The sequence below is a fragment of the Paramisgurnus dabryanus genome, chromosome 18 (genome assembly GCF_030506205.2).
Source record: "Paramisgurnus dabryanus chromosome 18, PD_genome_1.1, whole genome shotgun sequence".
Lineage (NCBI taxonomy): Eukaryota > Metazoa > Chordata > Actinopteri > Cypriniformes > Cobitidae > Paramisgurnus > Paramisgurnus dabryanus.
In genome coordinates this window covers 22854918-22867290 of record NC_133354.1, presented here as the reverse complement: position 1 = coordinate 22867290, position 12373 = coordinate 22854918, and the positions used below count along the sequence as shown (strand labels likewise).

At 35.6% G+C, this 12373-nt stretch overlaps 1 protein-coding gene across 2 annotated transcripts in view; it reads left to right on the top strand.

Moving 5' to 3' along the window:
- The window catches only part of LOC135776541 (rho GTPase-activating protein 7), a 60370-nt gene that overhangs the window by 23873 nt on the left and 24124 nt on the right, over nucleotides 1-12373 (top strand). The window lies entirely within an intron of this gene.

The window sequence follows — 12373 nt, the reverse complement described above, 5'->3', positions numbered from 1 at the left end:
ATCTAATTCAAGGAATCAAGGATTTTTGTGTTGACACTTTTCAATAAGATTGTATTTGTTAACATTAGTTAATGCATTAGTTAACATGAACTAACAATGAACAATACTTATAAAGCATTTATTAATCTTAGTTCATGTTAATTTCAGCATTCACTAATACATTTATAAAATCAAAAGTTGTGTTTGTTAAATTTATTCCTGGTAACTTAAAGCATCTCTTAAAGCATAACTTAACTTAAAGCATCTCTTTTGTGTCCCTGAGATAGCAAAGTTTCTCCAGGCAGATTGTTACAATACAACCCAGTCTCACCCCATGGCGTCAATATTTGACGACACTTGACCATGCGTCATTTTTTGACGAACTGGGGACTTCAATACTATTACGTCCGTTGCATTCTCTTTCCTATTTTCTTACCATTTTCGCATCGGTTTAGGGTTAGATTTACATAATGACATCCCTTCCCAAACCTAACTCTAACCCCAACGCCAGGTGACAACTGTTTAATTTCGCGTACCTAACTCTAACCCCAACGCCAGGTGACAACTGTTTAATTTCGCGTACACTTTTTAATTTTGCGTAATCTAACCCTAAACCGACGCGAAAATGGTAAGAAAATAGGAAAGAGAATGCAACGGACGTAATACTATTGAAGTCCCCAGTTCGTCAAAAAATGACGCGAAAGGTATACCCTCCGCGTCAACATATTGACGCATGGTCAAGTGTCGTCAAATATTGACGCCATGGGGTGAGACTGTGTAGCACAATAATAACCATTGCTTTGGATGAAATACCTGTATTCCTAAGTAAATTGTACTTCAGTGTTTAAGTTACTACAGAGAGATAACGAATGAGTGCATGTATATGTGCCTTTATGTAAATGAGTCTTTTTTTGGTTCTGTTGACAGATATTATGTATAGCTGAATCTAAACAGTTTGCATACACTGAGCTTACTCTGTGCACACTGACTTCAGGTCTCATGAGAGCAGGGCAGCTGCCATTCAAAACCGCCACTTCTTATACGCAGAGTACACAGTTTGCGTAGGGAACCAACTGTCCTGGGGGCATCATCTCAGTTGCTCAGAAAATAAAAACGTTTCGTTCTGTATAGATATGAATCACAACAACATACATACAAACTATATGACGTTATATGCAGCATTTTGCGGTGAGTAAGCAAGTGACGCGAGGCTCCGTCCCCGCATCTGCCGTGCCCCGATATCATAATCCATGTAACACAGTAACACACGTCACAATTGATGGACAGCCATGACTGGGAAGACACAGCATTCTGTTTCAAAATGGAAAAGTCAAAAAAAAAACTGCATCACTTTCAGGACAGGTCACAAGCCTGTGAAAATATATAGCTTTGGCTGCTGACACCACCAACTTATCTGCCTGATATAAATGGGATAACAAGATTCAGAAATGTAGGTTATAATATATAGTTACATATTTGTATAAATTTGTTGTTGTCAAAAAACAATTATAAATGATAACAATAGCATTTAATAAAGTTGTATTCTCACACATACTAGGCCTGCAGTTATACAATTTTATTGTTTTGTTTTTTAACTAAAGGGGGCACCGCAGTAAAAGTCCTCCTAGGGCACCCATTTGGCCAGCAGCAGCCCTGCTGGCATTACAACAAACATATCTCTCTCTCTCTCTCTCTCTCTCTCTCTCTCTCTCTCTCTCTCTCTCTCTCTCTCTCTCTCTCTCTCTCTCTCTCTCCTCTCTCTCTCTCTCTCTCTCTCTCTCTCTCTCTCTCTCTCTCTCTTTATCCTTTATACAAGAAAAAAATTCATAAAAAAATAATTAAGTTATACTTTTGTTAAATACATCATTTACATTTCTTCGTACCCATTGCCCATATATTTCTTTTTAAGCATAAGCATTTTTTTTTTCAGAAAACAAGACTGAATATCTTAGGTCATTTGTCTGTTAAGTATATTTATCTTGATGTAAGCTATTACAAATATTTGTTCTGAAAAACAGGACAAAAATACTTAGTAACAAAATGTATTAAATATTAGTATTTTTGTCTTGCATGCACTGTAAAAAATGCAGCATGAAGTTAAAACAACTTGCATTTGCAAGTCAATGCAGCATTCAACCTACTAATTAAGTTTTGACCTGTGATAAGTTGACATAACTTATTTAAACAAGTTGTTAAGTGAAAGTAACATAAAAATATATATTAATTTGACAAAAAATGCTGCAAAGCAAAACGATATGAATTCTTGTTTTCTGAAAAAATATCAAAATTAAGTCTATTGAATTAAGCTGAAATTTAAAGTTTCTTATTCGCTTTGCAGATATTTTTTCCACATGTTAAGCATAAACTCACCTTATTTATTTATTTATTTTGAGAAAGCAAGACTTATGTCATTTGCTTGTCAAATATATCCATCTTGATTTTTTATATACATTGGTTTTTGCAGAGCACTTTGGTTATTAAAACCATGAAAAATGGATAACATTTGTCACTGCAATGGCAAAGCGTAGTACCTGGCCATAAACTGAATTTGATTTCCAGCATTCAGAATTTACCGCACTAAAAGTTGTATTTACTGTAGACACAGGTAATGTGTGCTTTAAAGCGTTTTCGAAACCCACAAATGTAAAAGCGTTCAGCATCCCTGTGGAAGCAAACAGCGTAGCTCACTCCTACACCTCAGTTCCTGTTTTTCATTTTTTACTCAGCCATATTTCAAAACCACACAAAAATGAAATGAACAATCTATACAAAAAGTAACAGCTCATGATCATTTCCTGAACTGGACAAGAGAATAAAAGGATTATCTGCACTATTTTTGCCACCGTAACCAACAACATGTCGGGCGTGAGGATATCCTGATCGGAACAGTTTATCCCTTAACAAGGGTGCATAGCGACCTCAAGCTTTTTCCTCTTTACAGACTCCATTAACAATAACAACTGGATTACTTGTTAAAGCCCAAACAACAGCAGTTTCTCTATGCTCCACCACCTTCAGTAGACGCCTCATCGTACTTTACTTTCTGAGCTTAAACTTCAGACAGCCATCAAATTGAGCATAAAGTATCAGAGATGTCCAGAGGACACAAAGAACAGCTGAAGTTCACACCTGTCAGTTGTTTGATAAAAAACACTTGAAAACAGTTCATTGAGTAAACACTTCATTTCTAAAAAAAAAAAACATACAAACTATAAACATTACTTCATCAATTACTGTTTAAAGTAAAGCAGTAAGCCACAAAATGCTTCATATTGTGCCCAAGAATATCCTCCATGGAAAAATGTATGAAACACAAATTCACTATGATAAAAGATACTGTGTTCATAAAATAATTAATAGAGTAAACTGCAATATGTGACCTTGTGTGTGAAATCCAGACTAAAGTCTCATTATCTAAAAATGAAATTAGGAGCATCAAAGTACAGCCTTTCCATTGTACACTAAATTCGGATGCGACTGTCAGAGTTCGCCCCATAGTGGCAGTCGTAATGAAATTTCAGTTATCCGTTTCAACATGAGGGAGAAGCTCATTCCAGCGCAAGAGCCTTTAATCTACAAATAAATTTATATGTAATAATTTATTTATTAATCAATCGTTTTTAAAGGATTCAAGTTTTATTGACAAAGTTAAACAAAGAATGATGAATTATTTTACACCTTGCACACAGGGTTTTGATTAAAACACACTGAATTACATCACTTCAGGTCGTCCCTGTCCCAAATGGCACACTCCGGACCTGTGGACTTCTTAAGAGTCCACACTTTGATGACATCATGTAGTGCAGACCTTAGGGACATATTTTGGGATAGATTCAAGCGTCATGCCGATTATCTAATCGTAGATTAAGCGAGCATGGGCAATTCAAGGCAACGAGACCGAAAGTCAACATGAAGTGCGCTATTTGGAACAGGGCTGGTGTAGTCGCACAAGTTTATTTTTTTAATGCATCCAAAACTCAAACTGGATCCAATAATTACGCACCCGCAGATGGTTGGCATCCCACGCAGCCCCTTTCCGACTATCTTTTCCCGTTTTCAGCCGTTAACAAAAGTTTCCTAAATTGGGGTTTGTGAGGTTATTAAAGGGGCTTCGTAAGTTGATGAAAAAGTTTATTCATTTCAATTAAATCATAAAAATGTACAAAATTAGGTGTGTTAAAAGATTAATCGCGATTAATCACAAACAAAATAAAAGTTTGTGTTTATTTACATTATATATATATATATATATATATATACATACATACATACATACATACATATATATATACATACATACATACATACATATATACATATATACATGCAAGCAAAAAAAGCATTTATTTTGTATGCGTTTAATCGAAATGAATCTTTTGACAGTCCTAAAATGAACATTTTTAAATAAAGAAATATATATAAATTTAAATTACTACTAACTAAAAATGAAATCTATTTCTTAGATTTTTCTGCATGCATTTGACCATTACACAATACAATATATCTAAAAACTGAGAACTCAAATGGCAAAATGGCAAATATGTTTTATGTGCCTATAAAAGAAAATGACCAGATATAGGTCCAATAAAGGGTAAAAAAATAAATGTTTTTGAAGATAAACATGCAAATGTGCTATTAAATATTTACTTAAAAATATCAGGGTATATACTTTAGGTTAAAATGTAGGACAAGGGGTTCTGCTGACAAAAAGTTTGAAAACCACTGATTCAACCCAATGGTTAGGTTTTAAAACAACCATTTTAAGAGTGTATGTCAAGCAATATATTATAGTGTTTCATCTGACCCGAATTTGAAATGCATTTTTACACATTAAACATTGTATGTTTTAACCTTATAAGGTTTAGCAGAGACAAACATGAATCGAACCAAGCTACGTGCACTAGGATTTCCTGGTAAAGAAAAACAATGTTATCAATACCTCAAATCAGGCGAGACACAAACCTTGGCTTTCAGCATCTTGTTAAGAATAATAATTGCCTCTCTTTAAAATGACTTTGTCAAGAAAATAACAGATGATCTTAAAGATAACATGTCATCTTTTGTGGTAATAACATAAGTAATGTGCAGTACTTGAAATGACACATTTCTTGAGTTTAACAGTAAGTCAGGAAACACTAATGTCACCTCTAATGATATTCACTCCTAATTAAATCTCATTTGAAATCATTTGGATTCAAGCCCACCGCATTTCATCTTGCCCCTATACGCTGGATTGATGAATCGGATCTCTGTGTACTCCAAAGCCATTACATCCCATTGAGAAACATTTATCTCTGCAGTCTGAATTACCTTCTTAATGCATTTCACACTCTTAATTTCATATCTCCGCCTTATGAGAAGGTCAGAGTCCCAAAAAGGATCTGTGAGCAAGAGTAAGATCAGGAGCCGTTCTGCCCTGAGCCCCATGGAAATGGAGTGATAGTTGCGATGACAGACTGCGTACAGGAAGGACAGCCAGTTCTTGGAGCAGCACGCTTACGGAAACATGGGAAATGCCATTGGAGAGACTCAGAGGCAGCCGTGGATTCAATTTGGCCGGTTCTTAAAGCTCTTCCTTGCATTTACAAAAGAAGTCATCTATAAATATAACCAAAACACCAGAGACTCGCCCTTTAATAATGCACCATGCGTATATATGTGTCGCCTATCCCCTTTGTTTAAAGAATATAAAGAAGTGTGTGCATGCATACACTTTGTAAAGGTCGACAGTGGGGTCACATCAGTGTTTGCCAACAGCGGTGGTCGTAACAGGAGGTCCCAACGCAACTTTACGACCACCCTAGAAGGTTTGCATTCGCACAATGGTGAAAATATTGCCATTTTGGTGGTGTTCATGGAAGACGGTCATTAGCCATCTGTCCTTTTGTATTCAACTGAATCGTTGACACACAAAAGCAACTTTCAGAAGCTTGAAACAGTCCTTCATCTCTATTCATTTTTTCAATCTTTTGTGAAATAATGTCTTAATAGCTGTACTTTTGAAAGGAGCATTTGATGAACAGCTCAGCGGCATTCGATCAAACAGATGTCGGGCACTATAATGAATGCGGAAGGCTGTTACACAGTTAGTGTGTTGGGTTCATATGCGGTGACAGACGCTGATTCTGCCGCTTTTAGTTCACGTCAACACGTACGAAAACACACAATTATGTGAGCTGAGCTGGAATGATTTTTTGCAGCGGTATTCAGGGTTGGGTGTGACGTTTGTGCCAGCTCCGTTCAACAAACGTCTTTCTTAATCTCTAGATGCATGAAGGGAACTGACAGACTCTGTGACGGTCCGAATGCCAGGTGGTATACAAAGCAAATCTTAAATGGAGCTGTAATTATCACCAGGTGCCAAATAGGTTCAAAGAAAACAAGAACGATCATTTTGAGAAAACAAATAACTTGTCATGCGAAATACGTTGGGTGCATCTTTTATTGAATGTACGTAGGGTGAGAAAAATCGGTAACACTTTACAATAACAGTACATGAATAATCATGTACTAATACATAAATTAATAATCAGTTTAATATGAACTAATGATGAGTTAAGCTATTTACTAATCAATAACTAACCGTAACTATGTTATGAGTCATATGAATTCATGCATGAATTACACCCACCTTAACTACACATTAATACATGTTTGTTAGTTAATGCATTAATTAACACTTTGGGTAACGAAATCAAACAAGCTCTCTAGAAGAACGAAAATAACTTTTGTTAATGCAAAATGTTTAGGTTTGTAATGCAAAACTGTTTATACATTTGCTCCTGCAGCTGAGCTAAAAACATTGAATGGCACTGGATTTCTTGCAACATTTACAGTTAACCTTAATCATTAAATGTGCAATTATGGATTAATAATTAAAATTAGTTCCATTGCTGCCATTAAGAGTGACAGACGCTATTCTTTCTAAATTTAAATCAGTGTTAGCCTACAGACGATGGTTATTGTGTGAACTGGCTCGTCTTATTATCAAAATGCACATACAGTATCTGTCTTGTTCTTCTTTTAAGCCATTATTACCCCTTCCAAATGTCTGACCAATTTTCACATTTGCTCCTCTCCTTTAAAACCACCAAAAATTTGGATTTTGATGAGCTGAATTTGTATAGAATGTGTAATTGATAACTTTTTAACAGTGTACCCCTCTAAGAAAAGTCATTGTGTAGGGCCTACACAATAATACATTAACAAGTCATTAATTTATGTTAATTTATGAGTAGTTAATAATGATGTGCCCCCTCAAGTAAAGTCATGACCTAATCATACATTAACAAATCATGAATTTATGTTAGTTTATGAGTAGTTAACGATGAGTTAATAATGATGTGCCCCTTCAAGTAAAGTCATGACCTAATCATACATTAACAAATCAAGAATTTATGTTAGTTTATGAGTAGTTAACGATGAGTTAGTAATGATGTGCCCCCTCAAGTAAAGTCATGACCTAATCATACATTAATAAATCATGAATTTATTTTAGTTTATGAGTAGTTAACGATGAGTTATTAATGATGTGCCCCCTTAGTAAAGTCGTGACCTTATCATACATTAACAAATAAAAATATAAGTTACCCAGTGGCGGAGGCAGAAAGTGTTTTTGATGGGTGGGCATCTATACATATGCGGGCCAGAAAAATTCACATACTTTTTTTAACTTCCGTTAATTGGGAAGATAAAATGACTGTGTTTTTTCCGTCAGTTTTGTACATTTTAAGATGGAATTACGGTCTAACTGTATTACAATCGGCCGTCTCTTAAACAGAAGGCTGCATCCTCCGTAGGTCGGATATGCAGACTGCATACGTCATTAAGCTTGGTTTATTTCAATTAAATAAGCATAACATTCGCAAGTCATAAGCATATTACAACGATTTACGATGAACTATTTAAGCATTGAGCATTTATTTAGCTAAACGCCTGTGGCTTACCTAAGCACTGGTTCTGAAACATAGAGGACCCAGAAGCAAAAAATTCAACACTTCTTTATTGAAAATCAACTTAAACAGTCCAGTCGGGCCGTCGAGTCCTGAGCCACCAAGAGCGAGTTAACTTTAGTGTTGCTGGTGTACACCGTTTTTATTTAGAAGTCTTTTCTTTACCGCAGTGATCCTCACGTTCACGCGAATCTGCTACTCAGTGCAATCTAACCTACCGCGCTCTCTTCAAACCCGCCTCTTCCGCTCTAGATGACAGCAGCGATTGGTGGACGGAAAGCAAGACATTACCGTAATAAACCATATATTGCCAAAAAGCGCAATTTGTTTTCTTTAGGAGCAATTCTAATTTTTTGATAGTTCAAATGGTTGAAGAATTACGGTTTGAATGACAAAACATAATGTATTTCCATGAATCTGATTGGGTGGGCAAGCTGCCAATCCAACCGTAGATCCGCCCCTGGCTGAACACTGATCCTCCTGATACAATGCGAAAAATTAAATAAACAATAATTTAAATAACATCAAGATATCTTTCACAAATAAACTGGTATGATTGACGGTTTGATGGTCTTTATATGAACACTATACATTTGGTATTGTGACTTTGGTTAACATGTTTGTCATTTCTGAGGAATAGTCAGAATGATTTTAACTGAAATATTTTGACAGAGCCAAAAGCAGCAGACCACAAGTGAAACGAGCGGACAGCCTGTTGTAGGCCGTAACGTTTACATCCACCTTCCTTTTGATTTTGCAATCTACATTGACAAGCACCCAAAAATAGAGAACAATTATCTTACATAATAAAATACTTTAACAACCTGCTATCTTGGTATTGTGAGCACATGAATTTGAAAAATATCTTTTGTTTCTAAAATTATAAGTGGAACATTTTATGCATCTTTATTTGACCTCAAACAAAGCATTAGATCCTGCGAACCGTTGGGAACCACTGTTCTAGAGCATGTTTGATTTCGGTTACCCAAAGTGTTAATTAATGCATTAACTAACAAACATGTATTAATGTGTAGTTAAGGTGGCTGTAATTCATGCATGAAATCATATGACTCATGACATAGTTATGGTTAATTATTGATTAGTACATGGCTTAACTTATCATTACTTCATATTAAAGTAATTATTAATTTATGTATTAGTACATGATTATTCATGTACTGTTATTGTAAAGTGTTACCGAAAAATCCAATGGGACTTAGAAAGCAGTGTGCACTTATGAAATGGAAAAAAATACTTTTTACTTATTTATATGCAAACCAGTCAAGCTTTTGATCATTTGACTTTTAGTAGTTGGGTTATAACTACTAAACTTTATCACGCCTAGATTTTTTCTGACATTTCTTTCATTTGTGAATAATAATCGAACAGTTGCAGCATACAGTAGAGAAATAATTATATTAATAATATTGAAGCTGGCTCTTTGAGATTAAATAATTGCCATGGAAACCAGACAGCTTATGGTTTATCTCATCCTCTGAGACTGTTGCAATATTATAGGGTTTCCAAAGGTGTCAAATGCAGAGGTGGACAGTAGTGTATTTACTCCATTCAAGTAAATTTTTCAACTATTTGTACTTTATTAAAGTGTTTTTCTTAGGATAACTTTTAATTCACAACATTCGGAAGGATAATATTGTACTTACTTACCATCATTTATCAAATATCCTATTTTGTGTCCAACAGAATATAGAAACTCATACAGGTTTTAATGTAAATGTTGACGGGTTTTTATTTATCTGTTTAAGTACATTAAAAATGTAGTACTTTCTTACTTTAAAAGCTTGAATAAAACTTAACAAAATACTAGATTTGTATATATTACCATCACAACCATCCCTGATGCTATTTTGCAGTTTCAAAAAACTTCTCTGTCTTTGACTGCTCTTACAAGAACGTCGGTCTTCTCGGCTGTGAACCGCTCCTGGCGTGCGCCTGGTAAATCCGTCATAATAATAGCAACCCGCCATGGAACTTGCACCCTTGCGTCATTTCTCCCGCCGGGAAAATAGCAACAGCGCCAAAGATCCGCCCTCAAAGTCACTTGCGCATTGCGCTTCGCACTTGCGTTTCAGATCGTTAAAATAGGGCCCTAAAAGTGCATGCATTGAAAAAAGATAGGCATGTACGTATTAATTAATCTAAGCTGAAGTAAGAACATAGTAAAATATTCCTTTAAAGGTGCACTGTGTAGATTGTTAGCGGCATTTAGTGGTGAGATCGTGAATTGCAACTAGCGGCTCAGTCCTTAGCTCACCCTCTCTTTCAAAACGCCTTGAGAAGCTACGGTAGCCACCACAGGACAAACATGTCATCGTCTGATACAACGTTGTGACAAAACACGCTCCATATAGTTGTTAGTTCGTTTGGGGCTACTGTAGAAACATGGGGCTAACTTTCGTGTAATGGGACCTGCGGTGTGTGTAGATAAAAAGGCTCATAATAAAAACAACAGTCCATTCTTTAAGGTTTTTATACAACTTTATAAATCTCTATCAAGAGATCCGTAAACGGTACTCAATGTAGCTTTAAAGTACTAGATTCATATTTTATTTATGTATCAAATGAAATTTAATGTGAAATGTGGTGGGGTAAAAAGTATAATATAATGCATTATAATGTAGTGAAATAAAATCTTTCCAAAGAAAAACACTTACAGAAAATGTGTTTGAGCAAAAAAAACTTCACTGCTGTTCACCCCTGGTCAATGACATACAAATGATACATTGCATTGATTTAAATTGATGTGACAGGTTTACATAAATATGGTTTTGAAAGGTCTCCACTCAGGCTTCTAAAAAAAACATAACACAACAAAACATACAGTCGGAGAGGAAACTGCACTCTTACAATGTTACATGTTCTTCCCACCCTTTAGTGAGGGTGGGACAGGCTGGGGACAGTATGGAGCCAGGACTGCTGTCATGTCTTCCGCTATACTCTGTGTTATCACGTCTCCTTTGTGATTCTGTCCCTTTATCCACTGGACATTGATATTTTTAATATAAACCAAAAATATCTGGTCTCAGTGCATTAGCTTTATCTTGATTGTAATACATTAAGTAGGATAAAAATAAAGTTGAAACATTTCGGAAAAGGAAAGTAAAAACTTAAGCATATACATTATATGTTATATATGTCTTCGGATTCTGGCTAGGTATCAGTATCAGTTCAATTATGATATTCTTAATGAAATAACTGAAATAAGTCTCAATTTATATTTGTGAAAGTTATATTACATGCAAACATACATCCAGATATTTTTGCATTGTTATAGCTTTTTTACAAATGGTTTTTGTGGCTTTACATAAACTATAAAAAGATTTTTTGGGAAACCTTAAATGGTCCTTCTTTGGCATTGCTATGAAGAGCATTTCTTAGCACCTTCATTGTTAAGAGTGTAGCTATAGTCTACAAAAGTTTGGAAACACAAAGTAAACTTAAATGCATCTGTGCCTTCTCATGCATGTTCACTTTGGAGTGAATGTTTGACTGAGAGTCTCACACTTTAGAGGATGTAATCAAACACAGATACTTTTAATGAGAGCCATTAGCACTAATGGGTTAGCATGGAATAAGTCCTGATGAAGCCACAGAGTCAAAAACTATTAGCTGTGATGTCCTCGTGGGATTTAGGGGGATCATTAGCCTCATAGCTCTGTGTCTGTCCTTCGAAGAAATTCAGAGAGCAACCATTTTACATAACATCTGATAGGGCATCAGTGAGTTGACATTGTTTAGATTCACAACACAATTGGTGGCCTGCAGCCCAAACAATGGGCCAACATCCGGATCTTAAACAACATTAGATGCAAATACTAAAATGCACTTAACCATTAAATCACACATTTAGGTGCAATTTATAGTCGTGCTAGGTTGTGCATCTATGCCTCTGCAAAATTGTAACAATGGATTTGATGGATCTTCATGTGTCTTGTCATGCTCTCAGTCTTTTACTTTGCTGTTGGGTGACTTTATGTCACCCAAGTTTGCTTTTGCCGAAATTGTAATAAACCAAGTGGTGGCGATGATTAAAGCCAAAACTACAATGGTCTCTTTATTTTTTCTGCAGCTCACTTTGTCACTTTTTCTGAAAGCTTTTTGGTGCGGAATACCATATTAGGGACATTTATACAATTGTGTTTTTCTTTTGGCACAATTGACCTTTTTTATATTCTCTTTTTAGTCTATTCAATTTGCATATTGATGGGCTCATGCAGTTTAAGGTAACATCTTATGGGGGTCTTAATGACGTTTCGGATATTAAATATTAGTGTTCCTGTTCCAAGCATTGCATCAGCAGCACAAACGGTCATAGGTTTGATCTCAGGGAACACATGTAGGGTTAAGCAGGGCACAAACTAGTGCTGGGTTAATTGTAACACATATTTTTTCAGGGCCGAGCAATCTGTGCATTTGCTCTT